Raw genomic sequence first — 24,533 nt, forward strand, 5'->3', positions numbered from 1 at the left:
CACTATCACGCCCTGTAAGAATTTTGTCAGTTTCAATGAGATCACCTCTCATTCTTCGAAACTTTAAGGAATACAGGCCCAGTTTCCTCATCAGACAATCCCACCATCCCAGGGATTAGTCTGGTGACCCTCTGTTTCACTCCCTCTATGGCAAGTATATCCGTCCTTAGATGAGGAGACTAAACTGTACACAATACTCCAGTGCGGATTCACCAAGGCTCCATACAATTGCAGCAAGACATCTTTACTCCTGTACTCATGACCCCTCGTGTGAAGGCCAACATACCATTTGCCTTCCTAATTGATTGCTGCACCTGCACAAGAGCTTTTAGTGTCTCAGGAACAAGGACACCCAGGTCCCTTTGGACATCAACACTTCCCAGCCTCTCACCATTTAAGAAATACTCTGTCTTTCTGTTTATTCTACCAAAGTGGATAACTTCACACTTACTCACATTATATTCCATGTTCTTGCCCATTCACTTAGCCTCTCCAGGTCCCCTGGAAGCCTCTCTGCATCCTCCTCACAACTCACACTTCACCGAGCTTTGTGTCATCTGCAAACTTGGAAATATTACATTTAATCCCCACATCCAAATCATTTATATAGGTTGTTAACAGCTGTGGCTCCAACACTGATCCTTGCAGCACCCCAATAGTAACAGCCTGCCATCCTGAGGAGGACCCGTTATTCCTGCTCTCTGTTTTCGGTCTGTTAACCAATTCTCAATCCATATCAGTATATTATCCCCAAGCCTATGTGCTCTAATATTGTTTACTCACCTCCTGTGTGGGATCTTACCAAAGGAAAATGCAAATACCACACATCCACTGGTTCTCCTTTATCTGTTCTATATGTAACAACCTCAAAAATCTCAACAGGTTTTTCAAACCTGTTTTCCTTTTCATAAATCTATGTTGACTCTGCCCAATCATATCATTATTTTCTAACTGTCTAGTTATCACATCCTTTATAATTGGTGTATTCTTCTCCATGCTGCTATTGTACGCTTTCAGTGACTCAGATGGGGGTGTTCACCTGCACATCAGAGCTGACGACAAGCTGTTCAACTTGGCAAGACTGTGCGCCAAGACCAAAGTGGGTAAATTCCTAGTCTGTGAGTTGCTGTTTGCTGATGATGCTGCGCTGACATCCCATAATGAAGTTCACTGACAGCAGCTTGTAGATCGGTTCTCCCTGGCCTGCAAGGAATTTGGAATGACGATCAGCCTCAGGAAGATCAAAGTTATGGGCCAGGACGTAGAGACTCCACCTTCCATCAACATCGACAACCTCACTTTGGAGGTTGTCAACAGCTTCACATACCTTGGATCAACAATCACCAGCAATCTGTCCCTTGATACTGAAATCAGCACCAGGATTGTCAATGCTGCAGCTGTCATGTCAAAGTTGAGAAGATGAGTGTGAACCGACAGCAAACTGAACGATACAAAGCTCCACGTGTAACAGGCTTGTGATCTCAGCACCCTCCTTTGTAGTAGAGAAGCATCAACAACTTATATAAGCCAAGGAAAGCAGCTGAACAGCTTCCACCTCCGCTGTCTCAGATGGATATTGGACATCTCCTGGCAGGACAGAGTGCCGAATGCGGAAGTACACCAGCGTGCAGTGATCCGCAGCATGTTTGCCCTCTTGAGTCAGCGGTGACTCTGTTGACTGGGCCAAATGAATGACGGTCACATTGCCAAATACATGCTCTCTGGTGAGCTTGCTATCAGCATGAGACCAACAGGTCAGGAAGAAAATTGAAGTCATTTGGGTGGCACAGTGGCGCAGTGGTTAGCACTGTAGCCTCACAGCTCCAGGGACCCAGGTTCGATTCTGGGTACTGCTTGTGTGGAGTTTGCAAGTTCTCCCTGTGTCTATGTGGGTTTCCTCCCACAAGCCAAAAGACTTGCAGGTTGATAGGTAAATTGGCCATTATAAATTGTCACTAGTATAGGTAGGTGGTCGGGAAATATAGGGACAGGTGGGGATGTTTGGTCGGAATATGGGATTAGTGTAAATGGGTGGTTGATGTTCGGCACAGACTAGGTGGGTCGAAGGGCCTGTTTCAGTGCTGTATCTCTAATCTAATCAAATTTGGAGAGGTTTGAGTTAACTAAGGAGAGTGAGCATGGATTTATAAATGGGAGTTGATGCTTGACAAATCTAACTGCATTTTTTGATAAACTATCTGAGAAAGTTGATGAAGGGAATGCAGTGGGTGTTGTTTATTTGATAAAGTACCACTTGCAAATTCCACACAAGCAGTACTCAGAACTAAACCTGGGTCATTGGAGTTGTGAGATTGCAGTGCTCACCACTGCACCACCTTTAGAATGTGGATAGAATAAAAAGTGAGATTGGATGGACAGAAGCAGTCTGAAAAGATGGTTCAAACAAAAGGTGAAAACCCTGAAATGTTAATTCTGATTCTCTCTCCACAGATGCTGCCCGAGGTGCTGAGTATTTCCAGCACTTTCTGTTTTTATTTCAGCTTTGCAGGATGTTGCTTTGATCAGAAAAAAATGGATGATCGGCTGTGGGCGCCAGTGAAATTCCACAGGAGCAAATAAAAAGCTCACCAATAGTGGCTCGTTGGTCTAGGGGTATGATTCTCGCTTTGGGTATGTAAGTGATTAATATGTGAGAGGTCCTGGGTTCAAATCCCAGACGAGCCCTTCTCTGTTGCTATTTTTAGTTTCAGGTCATCGATTGGTTTCAGCCTTCCAGAAAGCGGAATCGATTTCCAAACTGAGCCTGCTTGAGGACCGGGGAACTGGATTCAAAGAGCTTGTCGACAAAATTGAAATGAACAAAATATACAGATTGTCAAGTGGGAATATAAGGTTGCAACAGTAACTAGAGGCCTGCTCGGGTCAGCAAATGCAACCCGACCCAAGCCTGACAGCACCACATCCGACCTGGTCCGAGTCCTTTCATTTTTTCCCGTGCCCGAACTGACCACCAGAATGTTCAGTTAAACTTGCTTCCGTTTTTCACTTTTTAAGCTTGTGCAGGTAAGCAACAAAAACTGTAACTGGACTTGAAAGGTTGTTTAAATGTACATTAAGATTAGAGCTACGTACCGGAGGTGATGAGCTGAAGATTGTTACCATAGAAGTTAGTGATTGTTAGGTCACTAGTTAAAGAGAAAGTCATGGAATTGTGCCCAGACAGGTTGTCCCACACTGTATTGATTAAAATATTGCCCGAAGGCTAGAAAATATCATTATACATTCCCTAGACTCCTGCTTTACAGGTTGAAATACTTGCTGCAAGTTTATCAAGAGAGCAGCTGAGATGCAGAGACCAGGAAGGTCTTGAGTGATTAATTATTATAAAATATACATTCTTATATTAAAGAGATTGTGCTCTACCTTCGATGGAATCGCTCACTGCAGACTAGTGCAGAGTGTTTCCCGCCTTAACGTCCTGGCTGTCACTGGATCTTGAGTCTCGGCCTCTGGATTACTGGTTCAGTAATCTTTGAAATGTCTCCCGTGATTTAATATTTTAATCTGGTAATCAGATTTTACAAAAAAAAAAATTAACTTATTTAAGACTGCTTCGTATTTAGCCGTGTCAAATGAATAAAGAAATTAAAATATATTCAAAATTATATATCAACTATTAAATACTAATGCCCAGCTTTGTATATAAAAAATGCCTCTTAATTTCATTAATTATCCATAAACACTGAGGCCACATTCAACTAAAAGCAGCGATTTATCAAGTCTGACACTTAATTAATTAAATATATTCCAAATTTAGAGCATAATTCATTGTCTTTCCCCTTTCAATCTCTTAATTTGCATTACAAGCCTCCTTTACTTTACAATCTTTATTCAATACAATATGTTTTGAGGCAGGCACGAGAAGTCTTGCCAACCCCTAACGGGATGCAGTCAATTCATTTGCAAACTGTGCAATTAAAGAAAAGGGTGAAGTTGCTATTAATGCAGATTGTAGCTGTTCAACTGCTTTTGTCACCAAGAATACAAAGCACGAAGGAAAACCAAGAGAGAAACCAAAACACAAAAAGGTTAAATTTGTGTCAATGAAAAATAGAACTCATTAAAAACATCATATTACACAACAGTGCAGCAACTGATTACATTGTAAATATTTCATTAAGATTAAAATGGCAAAGACCTTCAACACCCCTAGAATCAGGAAAGGGCAAGAAAGAGCTAACCGGATAATTATGTGCCTGGGGCTGAGTTCTGCTACAATGTACACAAAAACTGTTTATTGATTAGTACACAGCAAGTTGAAATACCAAGCAGAGTAGGCAGTACACTTCAAAAGATCTGCGGTTTCCAGTGTTTCACTAACACAATTATAACACAAGGTATTTAGAGTATTCGAGTGTGTCTGACCCAGCCCGCCCTGACCTGAGCCCGAATGCTGAACCCAAATGCTGAACCCGGAGGAGCGACCCAAACCCGACACATGTCATCGGGACCCGTCGGGTTAGGGTCAGGCAGGTAGCCATGTTCTAGCATTAACTGAGACCTGGCTCCAAAAGCAACAAAATTGTGTTCTGGTCTGGAATGGAATTCTTCAATTGTTTCTGTTTGGCTTGGATTGACTCATCGATTTTCTTGTTTTTCACTTTGTCAATGCCTTTGAATAATTGTGGCTCCTTCTTCAGGGTGTCTTCTTTCACCAGGTAGTTCTGACCTCTGATGATGTTGATCGTAATCAGCTTCAATTTGCTGATAGTTTTGGAAGTGAGCAGATTTCCTTTGCTTGAGTCTACAACATGGAACTCAGTCTGACATGTGGACCCATGGGAGGATTTGAAAGCTGCCCTTGCATTGGAGCATACAGTTGCATCCATCCAAACAGAGGTAGAGTAGAAGTGACAGTTCAGTCTGTCAATCATGGGACGTTTAATCTCAGGGTTGTGAGTTTGAGCGCCATTTAGATTTTCCCTATTTTTCGGCTTCAGTAGCAGAGATGACAAGGAGTGTTTGAAATGAAATTCAACAACAGTATGAGAAAGTCTCACTTTCATTCGGGAATCTTAACTCTCTGCAGCATCTCGCTGTGAAAGATTGAACTTTATCTCATTTCTTTTTCAGCTGGGAGTCAGTGCAGCTCAGTGGGACTTCTGGCTGTCTCCCACCTCACAATCCATCAGTACTGAGAAAGCAATGGGAAATATTACGCATGGCTGAGTAAGCAGAAGACACCGATTTAAGGTGAATGGGAAAAGAACCAAAGGCAACATGAGGAAAAACCTTTTTTTACGCAGCGAGTGGTTAAGATCTGATATGTACTGCCTGAGAGTGTGACGCAGGAAGGTTCAACCATAGCTTTCAAAAGGATATATGATAATTATCTGAAGAGAAAAAAAAAATCAGGTTTTCATGGAATACATGAGGATGTGGCATGAGCTGAGTTGCTTGTGCAGAGAGGCAGCACAAGCACGATGAGCTGAAACCTCCTTTTGTGCTGTAAGTATTCTGTGATCTATGATTCTATACAAAGTGAAACCAACACTCACATCTGAGAAACTGACAGGTACAGTGTAAACCCCACACTAACAAACCAGCAAATGCCAGGGACAGATTAAAACAACAGGCCTAGACAAGAAACTGACAGAAACTGTGTGAAACCCAAAAATCATTTCGCAGGATTTGGCAGGTAATGTGTAAAAACCTCTCTTCCATATCCATACTGCAAGGTACAAAGAAAATTAGGTACAAAACCAGGCTCATACTTGGAAGACTGAGAGATAAAAAGCAAAACACAGACTCACCTACAAGAGACTGACCATTACAGAGAATAAAACACACTCACCTAGAGGAGGTGCAGATTAAAAACACATGCATGTAACAGAAATTGATAGGGATAGAATCAAACCCTTTCTCACACATGACACGAAAATTGGTGGTGTCGTAAATATTAGATTACAAGACGATATAGATCATCTGAGGCATAGAATATAAGAGCAGGGCGTTATGATGGAGCTGTATAAAATGCTAGTTAGGCCACAGATGGAGTACTGTGTACTGTTCTGGGCACCACATGATAGGAAGGATGTGATTGCCCTGGAGAGGGTGCAGAGGAGATTCACCAGGATGTTGCCTGGACTGGGGAATTTCAGCCATGAAGAGAGACTGAAAAGGCGAGGGTTGTTTTCCTTAGAGCAGAGAAGGCTGAGGGGAGAGCTATACAGAATTATGAAGGGCATTGATAGTTTAGATAGGAAGAAAGTATTTCCATTAGCAAAGGGGTTAATAACCAGGGGGCGTAGATTTAAGGTAAGGGGCAGGAGGTTTAGAGGGGATTTGAGGAAAAAATTTTACCCAGAGGGTGGTTGGAATCTGGAACGCACTGCCTGAAGGGGTGGTAGAGGCAGGAACCCTCACAACATTTCAGAAGTATTTAGATGAGCAATTGAAATGCCATAGCATACAAGGCTACAGGCCAAGTACTGGAAAATGGGAAATGGAATAGTTAGGTGCTTGATGGCCGGCACAGACACGATGGGCCGAAGGGCCTGTTTCTGTGCTGTATAACTCTATGACTCTATATCAGAAACTGATAGATCTGGACAAAAGCTGATGCTCACATACAAGTTGTTGAAAGATAGGTGGTGAAACTCACATCGCAATAGCAGAAACAAACAGTCACAGACCAAAAACTGAAACATACAGAGTAAAAACCCACATTCTCACACCCGAAATTCACGGTTACGAAGTGAAGCTGACTCTCTCCTCCCAGGCACTGACGGGTACAAAAGAAAACACGCACGAACATACCAGGAAATGAAAGGCTGCATTTGCTGACAACGCCACCACTAGGTGGCGCTGCATCAGCACATGTGCAAAAGCAGCCTGTTCAAATAAAACGTCCCAGTCAGCGACGTTCTGGCAGCTGCCAGGACTAAAGATGGCGCTGCTCAAATAATCACACAAAGGCAATGTAAAGCAAAACAAAGGCCATGTGTTTACATGGCAGCAGGGAATGGCCGGAGAGATCAGGCGGGGGAGAATGTCCGGAGAGAGCGGGGAGGAGGAGGAGAGCACACCCACCGCCACCAAGGTCTTCGGCCGCTCCCTCCCCACTTCCCCCACGCTCTCTACTTGCTTCCCCCACACTCTCTCCCCGCTTCCCCCACGCTCTCTACTCGCTTCCCACCCCTCTCCCCGCCCTCTCCCCTCACTTCCCCCGCTATGTCCCCCCACCCTCTCCATCCCCCACTTCCCCCGCCCTCTCCTTCTGTTAAGCTATTCCGTGACCTTGTCCTATCAATACCTTCTCCTTTGTTATCTCTTGCCCCACCCCCACTTTACTTGCTTACAATCTTTTACATTTCTTATATCTGCCAGTTCTGAAGAAGGGTCACTGACCTGAAATGTTAACTCTGCTTCTCTCTCCACAGATGCTGCCAGATCCGCTCTGTTTTTCCAGCACTTTCTGTTTTTATCATCGATTTTCTTCTTTTTTACTTTGCTGATGTCTTTGAATATATTGTGGATCCTTCTTCAGGGTGTCTTCTTTCACCAGGTCGTTCTGACCTCTGATGATGTCGATCGTAATCAGCTTCAATTTGCTGATAGTTTTGGAACTGAGCAGATTTCCTTTGCTTGAGTCTACAACATGGAACTCAGTCTGACATGTGGACCCATGGGAGGATTTAAAAGTAACTTGGATGATCCCTAGTGGATCCCTAGTGGAGGAGTATCTGATCCATGGGAACCCAGGTTCAATCCTGGGTTTCAGCAATTCTGCTTCCTTATGCGTCCCTTGCCTTGGTTATGATTTTCCAGTTGCACAATTTACTTTGAAATTATTTACCAAGCACCAGTGGATTGAATTTGAGAAACAACACAGAGTTATTTCCAGCATAGAAGGTGGTTGTTTGGCCCATCATGTCCATGCTGGCTCTCCCCGTAGCAGTAGAGTCAGTTCCACTCACCAGCTCGATCCCTTTCCTCCTGCAAGTTTCTTTCCTTCAAGTATCCATCCAATTTCCTTTTCAAATCATTGATTGTCTCTGCTTCCACCACACTCGTGGGCCGAGACATTACCACCCACAACATAAAAAAGTTCCACCTCATCAAGGATGCGAAATATTTATATCTTCTATATTTAGCTTATTCTCTATTTCTATGAGAATAGAATGGCAGTCAACATGAAAAGGAACCCAAAAATCTTTGAGCAGCATGTAAATGATAAGTGGGTAGTAAGAGGTAGAGTGCGGCCTATTAGGGACAAAGAGGGTAATATATGCTTGGAAGTGCAGGGCAATGTTAATCTACTTAATGAGTACTTTGTATCAGTGATCACTAAGGAAGTGGAATTGGACAAAATATCAGTAGAAGTGAAGAGAGTAGAGTCAATGGAGAGGGTACAAATTGAGAGAGGGAGGTACTAAAAAGGCGGAGCAAAGCGGCACCGTAAAGTGCTTCGTGATAATATCCAGGGCATCACTAAACCAGCAATCCGCCGCCTGGCTCGCCGTGGCGGGGTCAAGCGGTTCTCGGATTTGATCTATGAGGAGACTCGCGGGGTGTTGAAGGTTTTCCTGGAGAATGTGATCAGGGATGCGGTCACCTACACTGAGCACGCCAAGCGCAAGACGGTCATTGCCATGGATGTGGTGTACGTTCTGAAACGGCAGGGCCGCACTCCACGGATTTGGCGGCTGAACAACTCGACCCTTTCCAGCAAACACACAACAAAGGCTCTTCTAAGAGCCACCCACCGCCTCACACAGAGAGAGCAGTGACCTGGAAACGGGAGCTGGGATTGGCTGTTCAGAACTGACTGGAATAAATCTGTGCTGCATTCGGGAATAAAACTGGAATCCCCAAATTTGACATTTCACTTGCAGCAAGGATGTGCAGTGGATTTGATTTTCTAAACGGGCTGTGTAAACAGTGCCCAAGGTTCTACAGTTAGTTATTTCCCCAGTCGACACATGCCCTCAGTGAAAAGCCACACCTTCTTCTTTGGCCTCCTTGTCTCGAGAGACAATGGGTAAGCGCCTGGAGCTGGTCAGTGGTTTGTGGAGCTGTGCCTGGAGTGGCTATAAAGACCAATTCGAGAGTGACAGACTCTTCCACAGGTGCTGCAGATAAAATTGGTTGTCAGGGCTGTTACGCAGTTGGCTCTCCCCTTGCGCTTCTGTCTTTTTTCCTGCCAACTGCTAAGTCTCTTCGACTCGCCGCACTATAGCCCCGCCTTTATGGCTGCCCGCCAGCTCTGGCGATCACTGGCAACTGACTCCCATGACTTGTGATCAATGTCACAGAACTTCATGTCGCATTTGCAGACGTCTTTAAAGTGGAGACATGGATGGCCGGTGGGTCTGATACCAGTGGCGAGCTCACTGTACAATGTGTCCTTGGGGATCCTGCCATCTTCCATGCGGCTCACATGGCCAAGCCATCTCAGGCGCCGCTGGCTCAGTAGGGTCTATAAGCTGGGGTTGTTGGTCACCTCGAGGACTTCTGTGTTCGAGATACGGTCCTGCCACCTGATGCCAAGGATTCTCCGGAAGCAGCGAAAATGGAATGAATTGAGGCGTCGCTCTTGGCTGACGTATGTTGTCCAGGCCTCGCTGCTGTAGAGCAAGATACTGAGGACACAGGCTTGATACACTCGGACCTTTGTGTTCTGTGTCAGTGTGCCATTTTCCCACACTCACTTGGCCAGTCTGGACATAGCAGTGGAAGTCTTTCCCATGCGCTTGTTGATTTCTGCATCGAGAGACAGGTTACTGGTGATAGTTGAGCCTAGGTAGGTGAACTCTTGAACCACTTCCAGAGTGTGGTTGCTGATATTGATGGATGGAGCATTTCTGACGTCCTGTCCCATGATGTTCGTTTTCTTGAGGCTGATGGTTAGGCCACATTCGTTGCAGGCAGTCGCAAACCTGTCGATGAGACTCTGCAGACACTCTTCAGTGTGAGATGTTAATGCAGCATTGTCAGCAAAGAGGAGTTCCCTGATGAGGACTTTCCGTACTTTGGTCTTCGCTCTTAGACAGGCAAGGTTGATCAACCTGCCACCTGATCATGTGTGGAGGAAAATTCCTTCTTCTGAAGACTTGAATGCATATGAGAGCAGCAGGGAAAAGATGATCCCAAACAGTGTGGGTGCGAACAGTTCCGGATCCAAAACGTTAACTCTGCTTCTCGTTCCACAGATGCTGCCAGACCTGCTGAGTGGTTCCAGCATTTCTTGTTTTTATTACATTGGTTTAAATTGTCGACCTGGCAGAAAGTTTGAATTCGCAAAAGGCGCCAACTTCAGTGTCGGAACGAAGCGATTACTGGAAAATCTATTTAAAGTTGTTCGTAAAATATTTTCCACCAACCTTTAAAAACCTTTGTTTATTCCGCTATTTTCGCCACAAATTCCTGGCGCTATTTTACGCACAATTTTAACCTGTCATTTTTTTCCCACTTCTTATCTGTAACGGTAAAAGACTCCATTCAGCAATCCTTAAGGGACCAATAACTCAAACTTGGTGTGGAAAGGAATAAATTAGACTATTGGTAATTCCCTTCACACAGGGATCAGGGGGACAGTGAGAAGCCACTGAAATAGTTGCTTAAACATTTTAAATAGATCCTATTCTGTCCTGTTACTGACATGCTGGAATTAGACAGTAATCAGCCCTTTCACAGAGACTGTGGGTGGCTCTGAAAAGAGCCTTTGGGTTATTAGATGACATTTTGGCCGCTTTCCTTTTTCTGGAAGCTCTGAGCGCTGGTTTTCTTGGGCAGCAGCACGGCCTGGATATTAGGCAGCACCCTGCCCTGTGCGATGATCACTCCTCCCAGCAGCTTGTTGAGCTCCTCGTCGTTGCGGACGGCCAGCTGCAGGTGTCTGGGGATGATGCGGGTCTTCTTGTTGTCCCGGGCCGCGTTACCGGCCAGCTCTAGGATTTCAGCGGTCAGATACTCGAGCACAGCAGCCAGATAGACCGGGGCTCCCGCACCCACACGCTCTTCATAGTTACCCTTTCTCAGGAGCCTGTGAACACGGCCCACCGGGAACTGCAGTCCAGCCCGGGAGGAGTGAGACTTGGCCTTGGACCGAGCTTTTCCGCTGGTCTTTCCTCTTCCAGACATTTCCACAATCTCACAAATATTTTCACAAAGAATGGATAACTACCTCAGCATTAAGCATCCACATGGGGTAGACAGGATGGTCAAGCAGTCTGAAATGGTGCATTCAGATCACAACGCTCTCTGGAGGGGTGGGTTTAAATCCCACTTCTGACAAGTTGTGCTTTGACATGACTACAGGCATTTGGGAGCAGTGGTGAAAAACACAGAGCATGAAAGAATTTTGACAAGCAAAATCAAAACGAATTCAAAGATATTTCTTCAATACATGGGAGTAAGAGGCAACAGAGGATAAAGTAAGGCCCATCAAAGAACTAAAAAGTAACCTATGTGTCAGGGTTGAAGATGTTGGTATGTTTGTTAATGAGTACTTTACTGTCTTCACAAATGAGGGGGTGATGCAGACATTATAATTAAGGAGAAGGAGTGTGAAGCATTGGACATGATAAACTGAGGGGGAGAAGAAGTATAAATGGGATGAGCATCCTTGAAAGTGGATAAATCATCAGGGCCGGATGAAATGTACCCCAGCATGTTAAAAGAAGCCAGTGAGGAAATAGTGGAAGGTCTGACCATCAGTTTCCAATCCCTCACTGGATACAGGTGTGATGCCAGAGGATTGGAGGTCTCTGCAATAAAAGCAAAATTCTGCAGATGCTGGAAATCTGAAATAAAAACTATTAGTGCTGGAAATACACAGCAGGTCTGGCAGCATCTGTGGAGAGAGAAGCAAAGTTAACATATCTGTTCTGATGAAAAGTCACTGACCTGAAATGTTAACTTTGCTTCTCTCTCCACAGATGCTGCCAGATCTGCTGTGTATTTGCAGTACATTTTGTTTTTATTGCTAACATTGCACCATTGTTGAAAAAGGAAGCAAGACCGAATAATTAAAGACCAGTCAGCCTAACCTCAATAGTGGGTGAATTATTGGAATTAATTCTGAGAGACAGGATAAACTGTCACTTAGAAAGGCTCAGATTAATCAAGTATCATCAGCATGGATTTGTTCAGGGAAGCTCCTGTCTGACGAACTTGATTGAATTTTTTGAAGAAGTAACAAGGAGGATTGATGAGGATAGTGCAGTTGATGTGGTCTACATGGATTTTAGCAAGGCTTTTGACAAGGTCCCACATGGCAAACTGGTTAAAAAAAATAAAAGCACATGGGATCCAGGGGAATGTAGCAAGCTGGACATAAAATAGACTCAGTGGCAGGAAGCAAAAAGGAATTGGGTACGGATGTTTGTGCAACTCGAGGTCTGTTTCAAGTGGTGTTCCACAGGGCTCAGAACTAGGTTCCCTGCTTTTTGTGGTATATATTAATGATTTGGACATGAATGTAGAGGGCACAATCAAGACGATTGCAGATGACATGAAAATTGTCCGTGTTGCTGATAGCGAGGAGGATAGCTGTACACTGCAGGAAGATATCAATAGACTGGTCAGGTGGGCAGAGTAGTGGTAAATGGAATTCAAATTGGACAAGGGTGAGGTGATGCATTTGGGAGGTCAAAAAAGGCAAAGGAATACACAATTAATGGGAGAACACTGAACGGTGTAGAGGAAGTGAGGGACGTTGGAGCGAATGTCCACAGATCCCTGAAGGTAGCAGGACAGGTCAATAAGGTGGTTCAGCAGGTATGTGGAATCCTTTCCTTTATTAGCTGAGGTATAGAATATAAGGGTGACCTGGGTGTCCATGTCAATAAGTCACTGACAGCTAACATGCAGGTGCAGCAAGCAATTAGGAAAGCTAATAGTATGTTAGCCTTTATCACAAGAGGATTTGAGTACGAGAGTCGTGAATTCTTGCTTCAATTGTATAGAAACTTGGTTAGACCGCACTTGGAATGCAGTTTTGGTCTCCTTACCTTAGGAAGGATATTATTGCCACAGAGGGAGTTCAACGAAGGTTCATCAGACTTGTTCCAGGGATGGTGGGACTGTTCTATGAAGAAAGGTTGGAGAAACTGGGGCAGTATTCTCTAGAGTTTCGAAGAATGGGAGGTGATCTCATTGAAACCTACAAAATACTTAAATGACAGTCAGGGTAGATGCAGCTAAGATGTTTCCCCTGATTGGGGAGTCAAGAACCAAGGGAAGGAATTTCAAAATAAGGGAGTAGCCGCTTAGGACAGAGATGAGGAGAAATGCTGTTCCTCAGAGGGTTGTGAATCTTTGGAATTCTCTACCCCAGAGGGCTGTGGAAGCTCAGTCATTGAGTATGTTTAAAGCAGAGATTGACAGATTTCTAAATACAAATGACAGAAGGGAATATGAGGAAAGTGTGGGGAAAAGGACATTGAAGTGGACGATCAGCCATGATCATATTGAATGACGGGGCAGGCTCGATGGGCTGAATGGTCGACTCCTGTTCTTATGTTCCTAACTCCACATGATCGGCGAGGCACAGCCTCAGGCCGACTTGATGGGTGGTGCAAAAAGATATCACTGCTTCTGATCTTCACCAGAAAAGAGAGTGAGATGTAACATTGATCATCAAACAGACTGTGAGAGAATACAACAGAATAAAACACATGGAGAGACACTGTGGAATAACAAATAGATTTGATTGGAATGTTGAATTTTAATTGGAATGGATAAAACACCAGAAACAGCAGATTAAATTGGGATTCTCATCATTATATTGATCTGGGACAGAAAAGAGAACCTGATGGAAAGAAGGGAAGAAGAAAGAAAAGAAAGGATGGAACTGTTCACTTTTTTCAGTTTTTTCACTCACCCATCAAAGCTGGATAAAAAAGTTTCAAATAACAGAGAATTTCACCAAAAAGGGAGATTAAATGCTGTCGAACCCTTGGATTGAAGGATGCCTCAACAGATCACCTGTTTAACTGTCTCCTCACTGGGGGATTTCAAGCAGTGAGTAATATTATTCTCTACTTTTGTTAAATGAACCCAGAACTGTCACTTGGAATTAATATCTGTGTTCCGACTCCTGAATTATAAAATTGTGACTTTATCAATATTTTCTGGACACATTTCCTGCTGAAAGAACTAAGACCTCTTTTCTAATTTACACAATACTATATACACACTCATCAAGCCTCCGAAACTAGCATCCTTGGTGCTGCTCTCTCTTCTCCCAAACCTCATCTCATGTGACTGTTTCATCATTACTCTGACAGTGGGAGGGGTTGATCCCACTGTTTTCAGCATTAACCCTTCACATCCTTATCCTACACTGTCAGAAAAAAATGGTTGGAGGGAACTTCCTTCATTTATCGAAAAACCAGCTGCTCCCAGTTGAAAATCAACTCAAACCCATCGGCAAGAGAGAGAGACTGTCAGAGAACTTCCTGCATCCAGTCCTGACCCTGTCACACTCAGCATCTGCTCACCCAGACCCCACTCTCCTCAACACTGAACATTGTTACCGAGACACTTCAAATACTGTTGAGAAAAGGCAGGAAAGGTCAAAGTTCACACAGCTGTTTTGAATAGAACAAAGTTTAATATCTCCTCACCGTTTCTCGGTAACCACATGAGACATAGGTTTTCTTATTTGGTTCCTTTGATTTTTCTTGTTCCTGACTGAGAAATATTCCAAACCTCAGATCAACCCTCCCACTTGCGTCGTGTCTCAGTCTCAGTTACAAGCAACACATAATGACACACACACTTTGAAACATACAACACGGTCACACTTTCCTTCAGTGAGATTAAGGTCGAGCTTTTTTTCCAGGTTGAATGCAACTGTGAACAAATTTGTATCAAAGAGGTTGCCTTTGAAATATCAGCACTGAATTTCTGGACAAGGAGGAACAGCCATTCCCAACTCACATCCTTCACAAAGGCTGTTTTCTCCTGTGAATGAAATTCATCATGTAATTTGAATTCTAAGTTAAAGTTCACAAGACACAGACATAAATGTTAACACCCAAACTTCTCAAGCATATTGCAAATATGAAATAAGGCTCCGCTGGGAATTGAACACAGAATTTCCTGTTCACAAGACAGGGGCTTTAACCAATTAAGCTACAGAGTCAGATCACAAGTGCTGTTGCAATTGAAATCTGAGGTGGTTACTATTTAGTCTCATCCCACTTCTCCACAGGTCACAACAAAAATTTTAAATTTTCCCATTTACTGATACAGTCAATCATATGCTCTATTTTTCCCAGAATAGAAGACACTTAATGAACAACAAACTTTAAATCTGTGCCCTCCCGTTCTCGATCCTTTCACAAGTGGGAACAGTTTCTCCCTATCCACTCTGTCCACACCCCTCATCATTTTGAATACCACTATGAAATCTCCTCTTAGCCTTCTTTTCTCCAAGGAAAACAGTCCTAACTTCTCCAATCTATCTTCATAACTGAAGTTCCTCATCCCTGGAACCATTCTCATGAATCTTTTCCATAATCTCTGCAATGTCTTCACATCTTTCCTAAAGTGTGGCACCCAGAACTGGACTCAGTACTTCAGCTGAGGCTAGTGTCTTATACAAGTTCAACATGACCTCCTTGTTCTTGTATTCTATGCCTCTATCACTAAAGCCGAGGATACTGTATGCTTTATTAACCACTCTCTCAACCAATGACTTATACCCCCAGGTCCCTCTGCTCCTGCACCCCCTTTAGAATTGTACCCTTTATTCTATATTGTCACTCCATGTTCTTCCTACCAAAATGAATCAATTCACATTTCTCTGCATTGAACTTCACCTGTCATCTGTCCTCCCATTCCACCAACTTGTCTATGTCCTTTTGAAGTTCTACACTATCATCCTTACAGTTCACAATGCTTCCAATTTTCATATCATCCATAAACTTTGAAATTCTGCCCTGTACACCAAGGTCTAGGTCATTAATATATATCAGGAAAGGCAAGGGTCCCAACACTGACTCCTGGGGAACTCCACTACAAACCTTCCTCTAGCCCGAAGAACATCCATTGCTCACTACTCTTTGTTTCCTGTCACTCAGCCAATTCCATATCCATGTTACTACAGTCCCTTTTATTCCATGAGTTATAATTTTGCTCACAAGTCTGTTGTGTTGCATTGTATCAAACTCCTTTTGAAAGTCAATAAAAGCAAAATACTGCAGATGCTAGAAATCTGAAATATAACTAAAAAGTGCTGGAAATACTCAGCAGGTCTGGCTGCATCTGTGGAGAGAGAAACAGAGTTAATGTTTCAGGTCAGTGACCATTCAGATGCTGCCAGACCTTTAGAAAGTCCATGTAGACCACATCAACAGCATTGCCCTCATCATCCCTCTCTGTTACCTCATCAAAAAACTCCAGCAGGACAGTTAAACATGAATTTCCCTTAAGAAATCCATGCTGTCTTTCCTGAATTAACCCACATTTGTCCATGGGACTATTAATTTTGTCCCGAATTATTCTTTCGAGAAGTTTTCCCACCACCGAAATTGAACTGACTGGGGAGTGAGACGAGGTGAGTTGCTTCAGCAGAGAGCCAGCATGGGTTCGTCAGGCCGAATGGCCTCCTTCTGTGCTTTAGCCATTCTATGATTGTATGATTCTAGCAGCAACTGTTGGTGGAGAGGCAGTGATGCAGGAATGGGTTGACAGAAAGGGAAAAGTCTGGGCTGGTGTGTGTTTGCAGCATTTGCAGCTTGTGTTCGGGTTTGTGAATAAAGGTGATTTGGAAGCTGTGTTCCAAATTGAAGTGTTTACTGGAAGGAAGAAGTTGATGTAAATAAAGAGTAAAACGTGTTAAGATGAAGCGTGGTGTGAATGTGGATAGCAGTAAATATTGTGCTGGTGAATTATTTGTGTTAATAAACTTCCACTGCACCCTCTGCTGCAGGCTGCTGTTTATATCCAGCTGTGTATTAGTGCTGTGTGTTAACTAGATAAATGTTTGTTTCAACGCTGTTTATAAAGCAATAGCATTGCACTCAAACAGTCCCAGACATAGCAACACACGTACAAAAGCAAAATACTGCGGATGCTGGAAATCTGAAACATAAACAGAAAATGCTTGAAATAGTCGGCAGGTCTGGCAGCATCTGTGGAGAGAGAAACAAAGTTAATGTGAGCTGAGGAAACAGATCTGAACTGTTAACTGTTTCTCTCTGCACAGATGCTGCCAGACCTACTGAGCATTTCCAGCATTTTCTGTTTTTATTACAGCAACACCTTTGATCAGCAGTAGCAGTGATAGTGCGAGCCAGGGGGCAGCTGGGAAGGTACGTTTCACTATAAAGTACTTACCTGGCGATTCGGCGGACGCGGACACGGGGACTGCTGGGTAAGTGAACTTATATATTCGGGCAGTGGCTAAACCCGAAACACTACACGTGTCGTGTCTCCCACCCATCCTCCTCCTCCAACCAAAAAAAAGGACTCTTGTGTGGAGGGTTTGGTAAGGTAAGGTTTTACTTTATATTTTTTTATTCTCTGTTGTCAATTTAGAGCAGAGGGGATGGAAGCTAGGGCAGTTGCATGCTCCTCTTGCAGGATGTGGGAGGTAAGGGTCACCACTTGTGTCCCTGCTGACTTCACCTGTGAGAAGTGCACCCAACTCCAGCTCCTCACAGAGCGCGTTAGGGAACCGGAGCTGGAGCTGGATGAACTTCGGATCATGCGGGAGGCAGAGGGGATGATAGGGAGCAGTTATAGGGAAGTACTGACACCTCAGTCACAGGATAAAGGTAGCTGGGTGACCGTCAGGGGAGGGAAAGGGAATAGGCACACAGTGCAGGGATCCCCTGTGGCCGTTCCCCTCAATAATAAGTATACCGTTTTGGATACGGTTGTGGGGGGGGGACCTACCAGGGGAAAGCCACAGCGGCCAGGTCTCTGGCACTGAGCCTGGCTCTGCGGCTCAGAAGGGAAGGGTGGAGAATAGGAGAGCGATAGTGATAGGAGATTCAATGGTTAGAGGAACAGACAGGAGATTCTGTGGTCGCGAATGAGACTCCCAGATGGTATGTTGCCTCCTGGGTGCCAGGGTCAGGGATGTCTCAGATCGAGTCTACAGGATTCTTAAGGGGGAGGGGGAGCAGCCAGAAGTCGTGGTACATATCGGTACCAATTACATAGCTGGGAAAAGGGATGAGGACCTGAAAAGCGAATATAGGAGTTAGGTTGGAAGCTAAACGGCAGGACGAGCAGAGTAGTAATCTCAGGATTGATACCGGTGCCACGTGCTAGTGAGGCTAGAAACAGAGAGCGAGTGCAGCTGAACACGTGGCTACAGAGCTGGTGTAGGAGGGAGGGCTTCAGTTATGTGGATCATTGGGATACCTTCTGGGGAAGGTGGGACCTGTACAAGAAGGACGGGTTGCATCTGAACTGGAGGGGCACCAATATCCTGGGCGGGAGGTTTGCTAGAGCTCTTCGGGAGGGTTTAAACTAGTTTGGGAGGGGGATGGGAACCGGAGCTATGGATCAGTGGATGGGGTAGCTGTTGATCAGGCAGATACCGAGTGCAGAGAGTCTGTGAGGAAGGTTAGACAGTTGACAGGGCAAAGTTGCAGCCAGTATGATGGGTTGAAGTGTGTCTATTTTAATGCAAGAAGTGTCAGGAATAAGGGTGATGAACTTAGAGCATGGATCAGTACTTCGAGCTACGATGTTGTGGCCATTACGGACACTTGGAGATCACAGGGGCAGGAATGGATGTTGGATGTTCCGGGGTTTAGATGTTTCAAAAGGAATAGGGAGGGAGGTAAAAGAGGTGGGGGAGTGGCATTGTTAATCAGGGATAGTATCACAGCTGCAGAAAGGGAGGTCATCGAGGAGGGTTTGTCTACTGAGTCATTATGGGTGGAAGTCAGAAACAGGAAAGGAGCAGTCACTTTATTGGGAGTTTTCTATAGACCCCCCAATAGCAACAGAGACACGGAGGAACAGATTGGGAGGCAGATTTTGGAAAGGTGCAGAAGTAACAGGGTTGTTGTCATGGGTGACTTCAACTTCCCTAATATTGATTGGAACCTCCTTAGTGCAAATAGTTTGGATGGAGCAGTTTTTGTCAGGTGTGTCCAGGAAGGTTTCCTGACTCAATATGTAGATAGGCCGACTAGAGGGGAGGCTATGTTGGATTTGATGCTTGGCAACGAACCAGGCCAGGTGGCAGATCTCTCGGTGGGAGAGCATTTCGGTGATAGTGATCACAACTCCCTGACCTTTACTATCGTCATGGAGAGGGACAGGAGCGGACGGGATGGGAAAATATTTAATTGGGGGAGGGGGAGTTACAATGCTATTAGGCAGGAACTGGGGTGCATAAATTAGGAACAGATGTTCTCAGGGAAATGCACGACAGAAATGTGGAGGTTGTTTAGGGAGCACTTGCTGCGACTGCTGGATAGGTTTGTCCCGATGAGGCAAGGAAGGGATGGTAGAGTGAAGGAACCTTGGATGACAAGAAATGTGGAACAGCTAGTCAAGAGGAAGAAGGAAGCTTACTTAAGGTTGAGGAAGCAAGGATCAGACAGGGCTCTAGAGGGTTACAAGGTAGCCAGGAAGGAACTGAAGAATGGACTTAGGAGAGCGAGAAGGGGACATGAAAAAGTCTTGGCGGGTAGGATTAAGGAAAATCCCAATGCGTTCTACACTTATGTGAGGAACAAGAGGATGGCCAGAGTGAGGGTAGGGCCGATCAGGGATAGTGGAGGGAACTTGTGCCTGGAGTCGGAGGAGGTAGGGGGGGTCCTAAATGAATACTTTGCTTCAGTATTCACTAGTGAGAGGGACCTGGTCGTTTGTGAGGACAGCGTGAAACAGGCTGATATGCTCAAACAGGTTGATGTTAAGAGGGAGGATGTGCTGGAAATTTTGAAAGACATGAGGACAAATAAGTCCCTGGGGCCAGACGGGATATATCCAAGGATATTACGGGAAGCGAGGGAAGAGATTGCCGCGCCTTTGGCGATGATCTTTGCGTCCTCACTGTCCACTGGAGTAGTACCAGATGATTGGAGGGTGGCAAATGTTATTCCCTTGTTCAAGAAAGGGAATAGGGATAACCCTGGGAATTACAGACCAGTCAGTCTTACGTAGGTAGTGGGCAAATTATTGGAGAGGATTCTGAGAGACAGGATTTATGATTAGTTGGAAAAGCAGAGTTTGATTAGAGACAGTCAGCATGGCTTTGTGAGGGGCAGGTCATGCCTCACAAGCCTTATTGAATTCTTTGAAGATGTGACAAAACACATTGATGAAGGAAGAGCAGTGGATGTGGTGTATATGGATTTCAGCAAGGAGTTTGATAAGGTTCCCCATGGTAGGCTCATTCAGAAAGTAAGGAGGCATGGGATACAGGGAAAGTTGGCTGTCTGGATACAGAATTGGCTGGCCCATAGAAGACAGAGGGTGGTAGTAGATGGAAAGTATTCAGCCTGGAGCTCGGTGACCAGTGGTGTTCCGCAGGGATCTGTTCTGGGACCTCTGCTCTTTGTGATTTTTATAAATGACTTGGATGAGGAAGTGGAAGTCTGGGTTAGCAAGTTTGCCGATGACACGAAGGTTGCTGGAGTTGTGGATAGAGTGGAAGGCTGTTGTAGGTTGCAACAGGACATTGACAGGATGCAGAGCTGGGCTGAGAAGTGGCAGATGGAGTTCAACCTGGAAAAGTGTGAAGTGATTCATTTTGGAAGGTCGAATTTGAATGCAGAATACAGGCGAAAAGACAGGATTCTTGGTCATGTGGAGGAACAGAGGGATCTTGGGGCCCATGTCCATAGATCGCTCAAAGTTGCCACCCAAGTTGATAGGGTTGTTAAGAAGGCGTATGGTGTGTTGGCTTTCATTAACAGGGGGATTGAGTTTAAGAGCCGCGAGGTTATGCTGCAGCTCTATAAAGCCCTGGTTAGACCACACTTGCAATATTGTGTTCAGTTCTGGTCGTCTCATTATAGGAAGGATGAGGTAGCTTTAGAGAGGGTGCAGAGGAGATTTACCAGGATGCTGCCTGGACTGGAGGGCATGTCTTACGAAGAAAGATTGAGGGAGCTGGGGCTTTTCTCATTGGAACGAAGAAGGATGAGAGGTGACTTGATAGAGGGGTACAAGATGATGAGAGGAATAGATAGAGTGGATAGCCAGAGACTTTTTCCCAGGGTGGAAAGAGCTATCACCAGGGGGCATAATTTTAAGGTGATGGAGGAAGGTTTCGGGGAGATGTCAGAGGTAGGTTCTTTACACAGAGAGTGGTGGGTGCGTGGAATGCACTTCCAGTGGTGGTAGTAGAAGCAGTTACATTAGGGACATTTAAGCATCTCTTGGATAGGTACATGGATGATAGTAGAATGAAGGGTATGTAGGTAGTTTTGATCTTCGAGTAGATTAAAGGTTCGGCACAACATCGTGGGCCGAAGGGCCTGTACTGTGCTGTACTGTTCTATGTTCTATAACACAGGTGTTGGGAGGCTCAGCCTGGCTACGCAATGTTACAAGGACGCTGAGTGACACCATCGACAACGGGACAGAGAGAAAAACACACAGGAAACTAATAGACTGTGAGGAAGCAAAAGTGAGGAACGGAGAGAGAGAGACAGACAACGAAACTGAGATGGAGAAACAAGGCATTTGTATGATTGTGTTCTCCCTGTTGTGTAACGGTATTTCCTGTTGTGTAAATATGTTTTCTGTTGTGTAAAGATGTACCCTGTTGTTGTGTAAAGGTTTTCCCTGTTCTTGTTGTATTTTCTGTTCCTGACCGTCTCCTCACTGCGACCATTTGTCCTGGTTTTCTTGTGGCCAACATCACCATCTGGTGGTGGAGAGGAGACTCTGCAGGAAGGGGTTGACAAAGTGGGAGAGACTCGGCTGGTCCGTGTTTGCAGCTTGTGTTCGTGTGAGCAAAAGTGATTTGTTGCTGATTGATGTGTTCACTAGAAGGAAAAAGCTGATTGCAATCGAGCACATCTTGTTATGATGGGGAAACACTTGATATTTTGAAAGTGAACGGTTTGTGTTCCTACCAAACATAAATAGCAGAGAACGGTTTCGATCTATCGACCTCTGGGTTATGGGCCCAGCACGCTTCCGCTGCGCCACTCTGCTAACTGCTGGTTTAAATTTTAGCTGCCCGATAGTGAAATATGTTCATTTCCCCAATGTTTTTATAAAAATAGGATTGCGGTCGGATTTCTCAAGAATCCCGGACTCAGCAACACACGTGCTGACGGACTCACCCTCACTGCACAATGACACAAGGACACAGAGTAACAGCACCGACAATGAGGCAGGCAGAGAAAGACACACAGAAAACCAGGAAGATATTATCAGGACCCAGAAAGGAACAGACAGAGAAAGACACACAGAAAACCAGGAAGAGATTATCAGGACCCAGAAAGGAACAGACAGAGAAAGACACACAGAAAACCAGGAAGAGATTATCAGGACCCAGAAAAGGAACAGACAGAGAAAGACACACAGAAAACCAGGAAGAGATTATCAGGACTCAGAAAGGAACAGACAGAGAAAGACACAGAAAACCAGGAAGATATTATCAGGACCCAGAAAGGAACAGACAGAGAAAGGTACTGAGCAAACCAGCAAGAGACAGCGAAAGACTGATGATTTATGTAATTGTGTTCTCTGTTGTGTAAAGATGTTCCCTGTGTTCTTTTAAAGATATTTCCTGCTGTGTAATATGTTCTCTGTTGTGTAACTATATTCGCTGTTGTGTAAAGATGTTCTCTGTTATTGTGTAAAATGGTTCCCTGTTGGGTAAAGATCTTCTCAGTTGTGTAAATATGATCCGTCTTGTGTAAAAGTGTTCCCGGTTGTTTAAATATGTTCCCTGCTCTGTAATGTAGAGCTGAGTCTGCACTAATGGAATTGCTACAGTATCTTCCAGTCTGATACTGGATGAGGGCTGGAATGTGATCCAACGCACAGTCTATACAAATTAAATTGCTATTGTATCTTTTAGTTTCACAATCCGGGGGAGTTTTAAACTGAATTCTCAGTTTGTATCTCAGGTTATACTATCTTTCAGATTCTCTCAATCTGATATCGCACTTGAGATTTAGACTTAAGAAAGGATGTACTGGCATTGGAGGAGTTCAAAAGAGATTCACTCAGCTGATTCTTGGGATGAAGGGGTTGACTTATCAAGAACGGCTAAACAGGTTATTCATTCGTGTTTAGAAGAATGAGGGGTGATCTTTTTGAAACTTACAAGATTCTGAGGGGGCTTAACAGGGTGAAGAAGGGTCTCTGACCTGAAACATTAACTCTGCTTCTCTCTTCACAGATGCTGCCAGACCTGCTGAGTATTTCCAGCATTTCTTGTTTTTATTAACAGGGTAGATGTTGAGAAAATGTTTCCACTAGTGGGGGAATCTCAAACTAGGCGACATTTTTCTTTTCTTTCTTCCTTTCTTTTGGGCCTCCTTATCTCGAGAGACAATGGATACGCGCCTGGAGGTGGTCAGTGGTTTGTGAAGCAGCGCCTGGAGTGGCTATAAAGGCCAATTCTGGAGTGACAGGCTCTTCCACAGGTGCTGCAGAGAAATTTGTTTGTTGGGGCTGTTGCACAGTTGGCTCTCCCCTTGCGCCTCTGTCTTTTTTCCTGCCAACTACTAAGTCTCTTCGACTCGCCACAATTTAGCCCTGTCTTTATGGCTGCCCGCCAGCTCTGGCGAATGCTGGCAACTGACTCCCACGACTTGTGATCAATGTCACACGATTTCATGTCGCGTTTGCAGACGTCTTTATAACGGAGACATGGACGGCCGGTGGGTCTGATACCAGTGGCGAGCTCGCTGTACAATGTGTCTTTGGGGATCCTGCCATCTTCCATGCGGCTCACATGGCCAAGCCATCTCAAACGCCGCTGACTCAGTAGTGTGTATAAGCTGGGGGTGTTGGCCGCTTCAAGGACTTCTGTGTTGGAGATATAGTCCTGCCACCTGATGCCAAGTATTCTCCGAAGGCAGCGAAGATGGAATGAATTGAGACGTCGCTCTTGGCTGGCATACGTTGTCCAGGCCTCGCTGCCGTAGAGCAAGGTACTGAGGACACAGGCCTGATACACTCGGACTTTTGTGTTCCGTGTCAGTGCGCCATTTTCCCACACTCTCTTGGCCAGTCTGAACATAGCAGTGGAAGCCTTACCCATGCGCTTGTTGATTTCTGCATCTAGAGACAGGTTACTGGTGATAGTTGAGCCTAGGTAGGTGAACTCTTGAACCACTTCCAGAGCGTGGTCGCCAATATTGATGGATGGAGCATTTCTGACATCCTGCCCCATGATGTTCGTTTTCTTGAGGCTGATGGTTAGGCCAAATTCATTGCAGGCAGCCGCAAACCTGTCGATGAGACTCTGCAGGCATTCTTCAGTGTGAGATGTTAAAGCAGCATCGTCAGCAAAGAGGAGTTCTCTGATGAGGACTTTCCGTACTTTGGACTTCGCTCTTAGACGGGCAAGGTTGAACAACCTGCCCCCTGATCTTGTGTGGAGGAAAATTCCTTCT

General features: G+C 44.8%; 1 long non-coding RNA gene and 1 other non-coding gene across 2 annotated transcripts in view; one reads left to right on the top strand and one right to left on the bottom strand.

The window, feature by feature from the left end:
- LOC137350443 (uncharacterized) overlaps nt 1-22,327 on the bottom strand; it is a 43,323-nt gene extending 20,996 nt beyond the window's left edge. Inside the window, exons 1-2 of the long non-coding RNA XR_010969421.1 lie at nt 22,245-22,327; nt 3,385-3,525 (exon numbers count right to left, since the gene is read on the bottom strand). This is a non-coding gene — a long non-coding RNA (uncharacterized lncRNA). The remainder of the gene's footprint in view (nt 1-3,384; nt 3,526-22,244) is intronic.
- On the top strand, nt 2,597-2,685 carry trnap-ugg (transfer RNA proline (anticodon UGG)). The gene is given in 2 exon segments: nt 2,597-2,632; nt 2,650-2,685. It is a non-coding gene; the product is annotated as a tRNA-Pro (tRNA).
- Nucleotides 22,328-24,533: the final 2,206 nt, after the last annotated feature.

The sequence above is a fragment of the Heterodontus francisci genome, chromosome 35 (genome assembly GCF_036365525.1).
Source record: "Heterodontus francisci isolate sHetFra1 chromosome 35, sHetFra1.hap1, whole genome shotgun sequence".
Lineage (NCBI taxonomy): Eukaryota > Metazoa > Chordata > Chondrichthyes > Heterodontiformes > Heterodontidae > Heterodontus > Heterodontus francisci.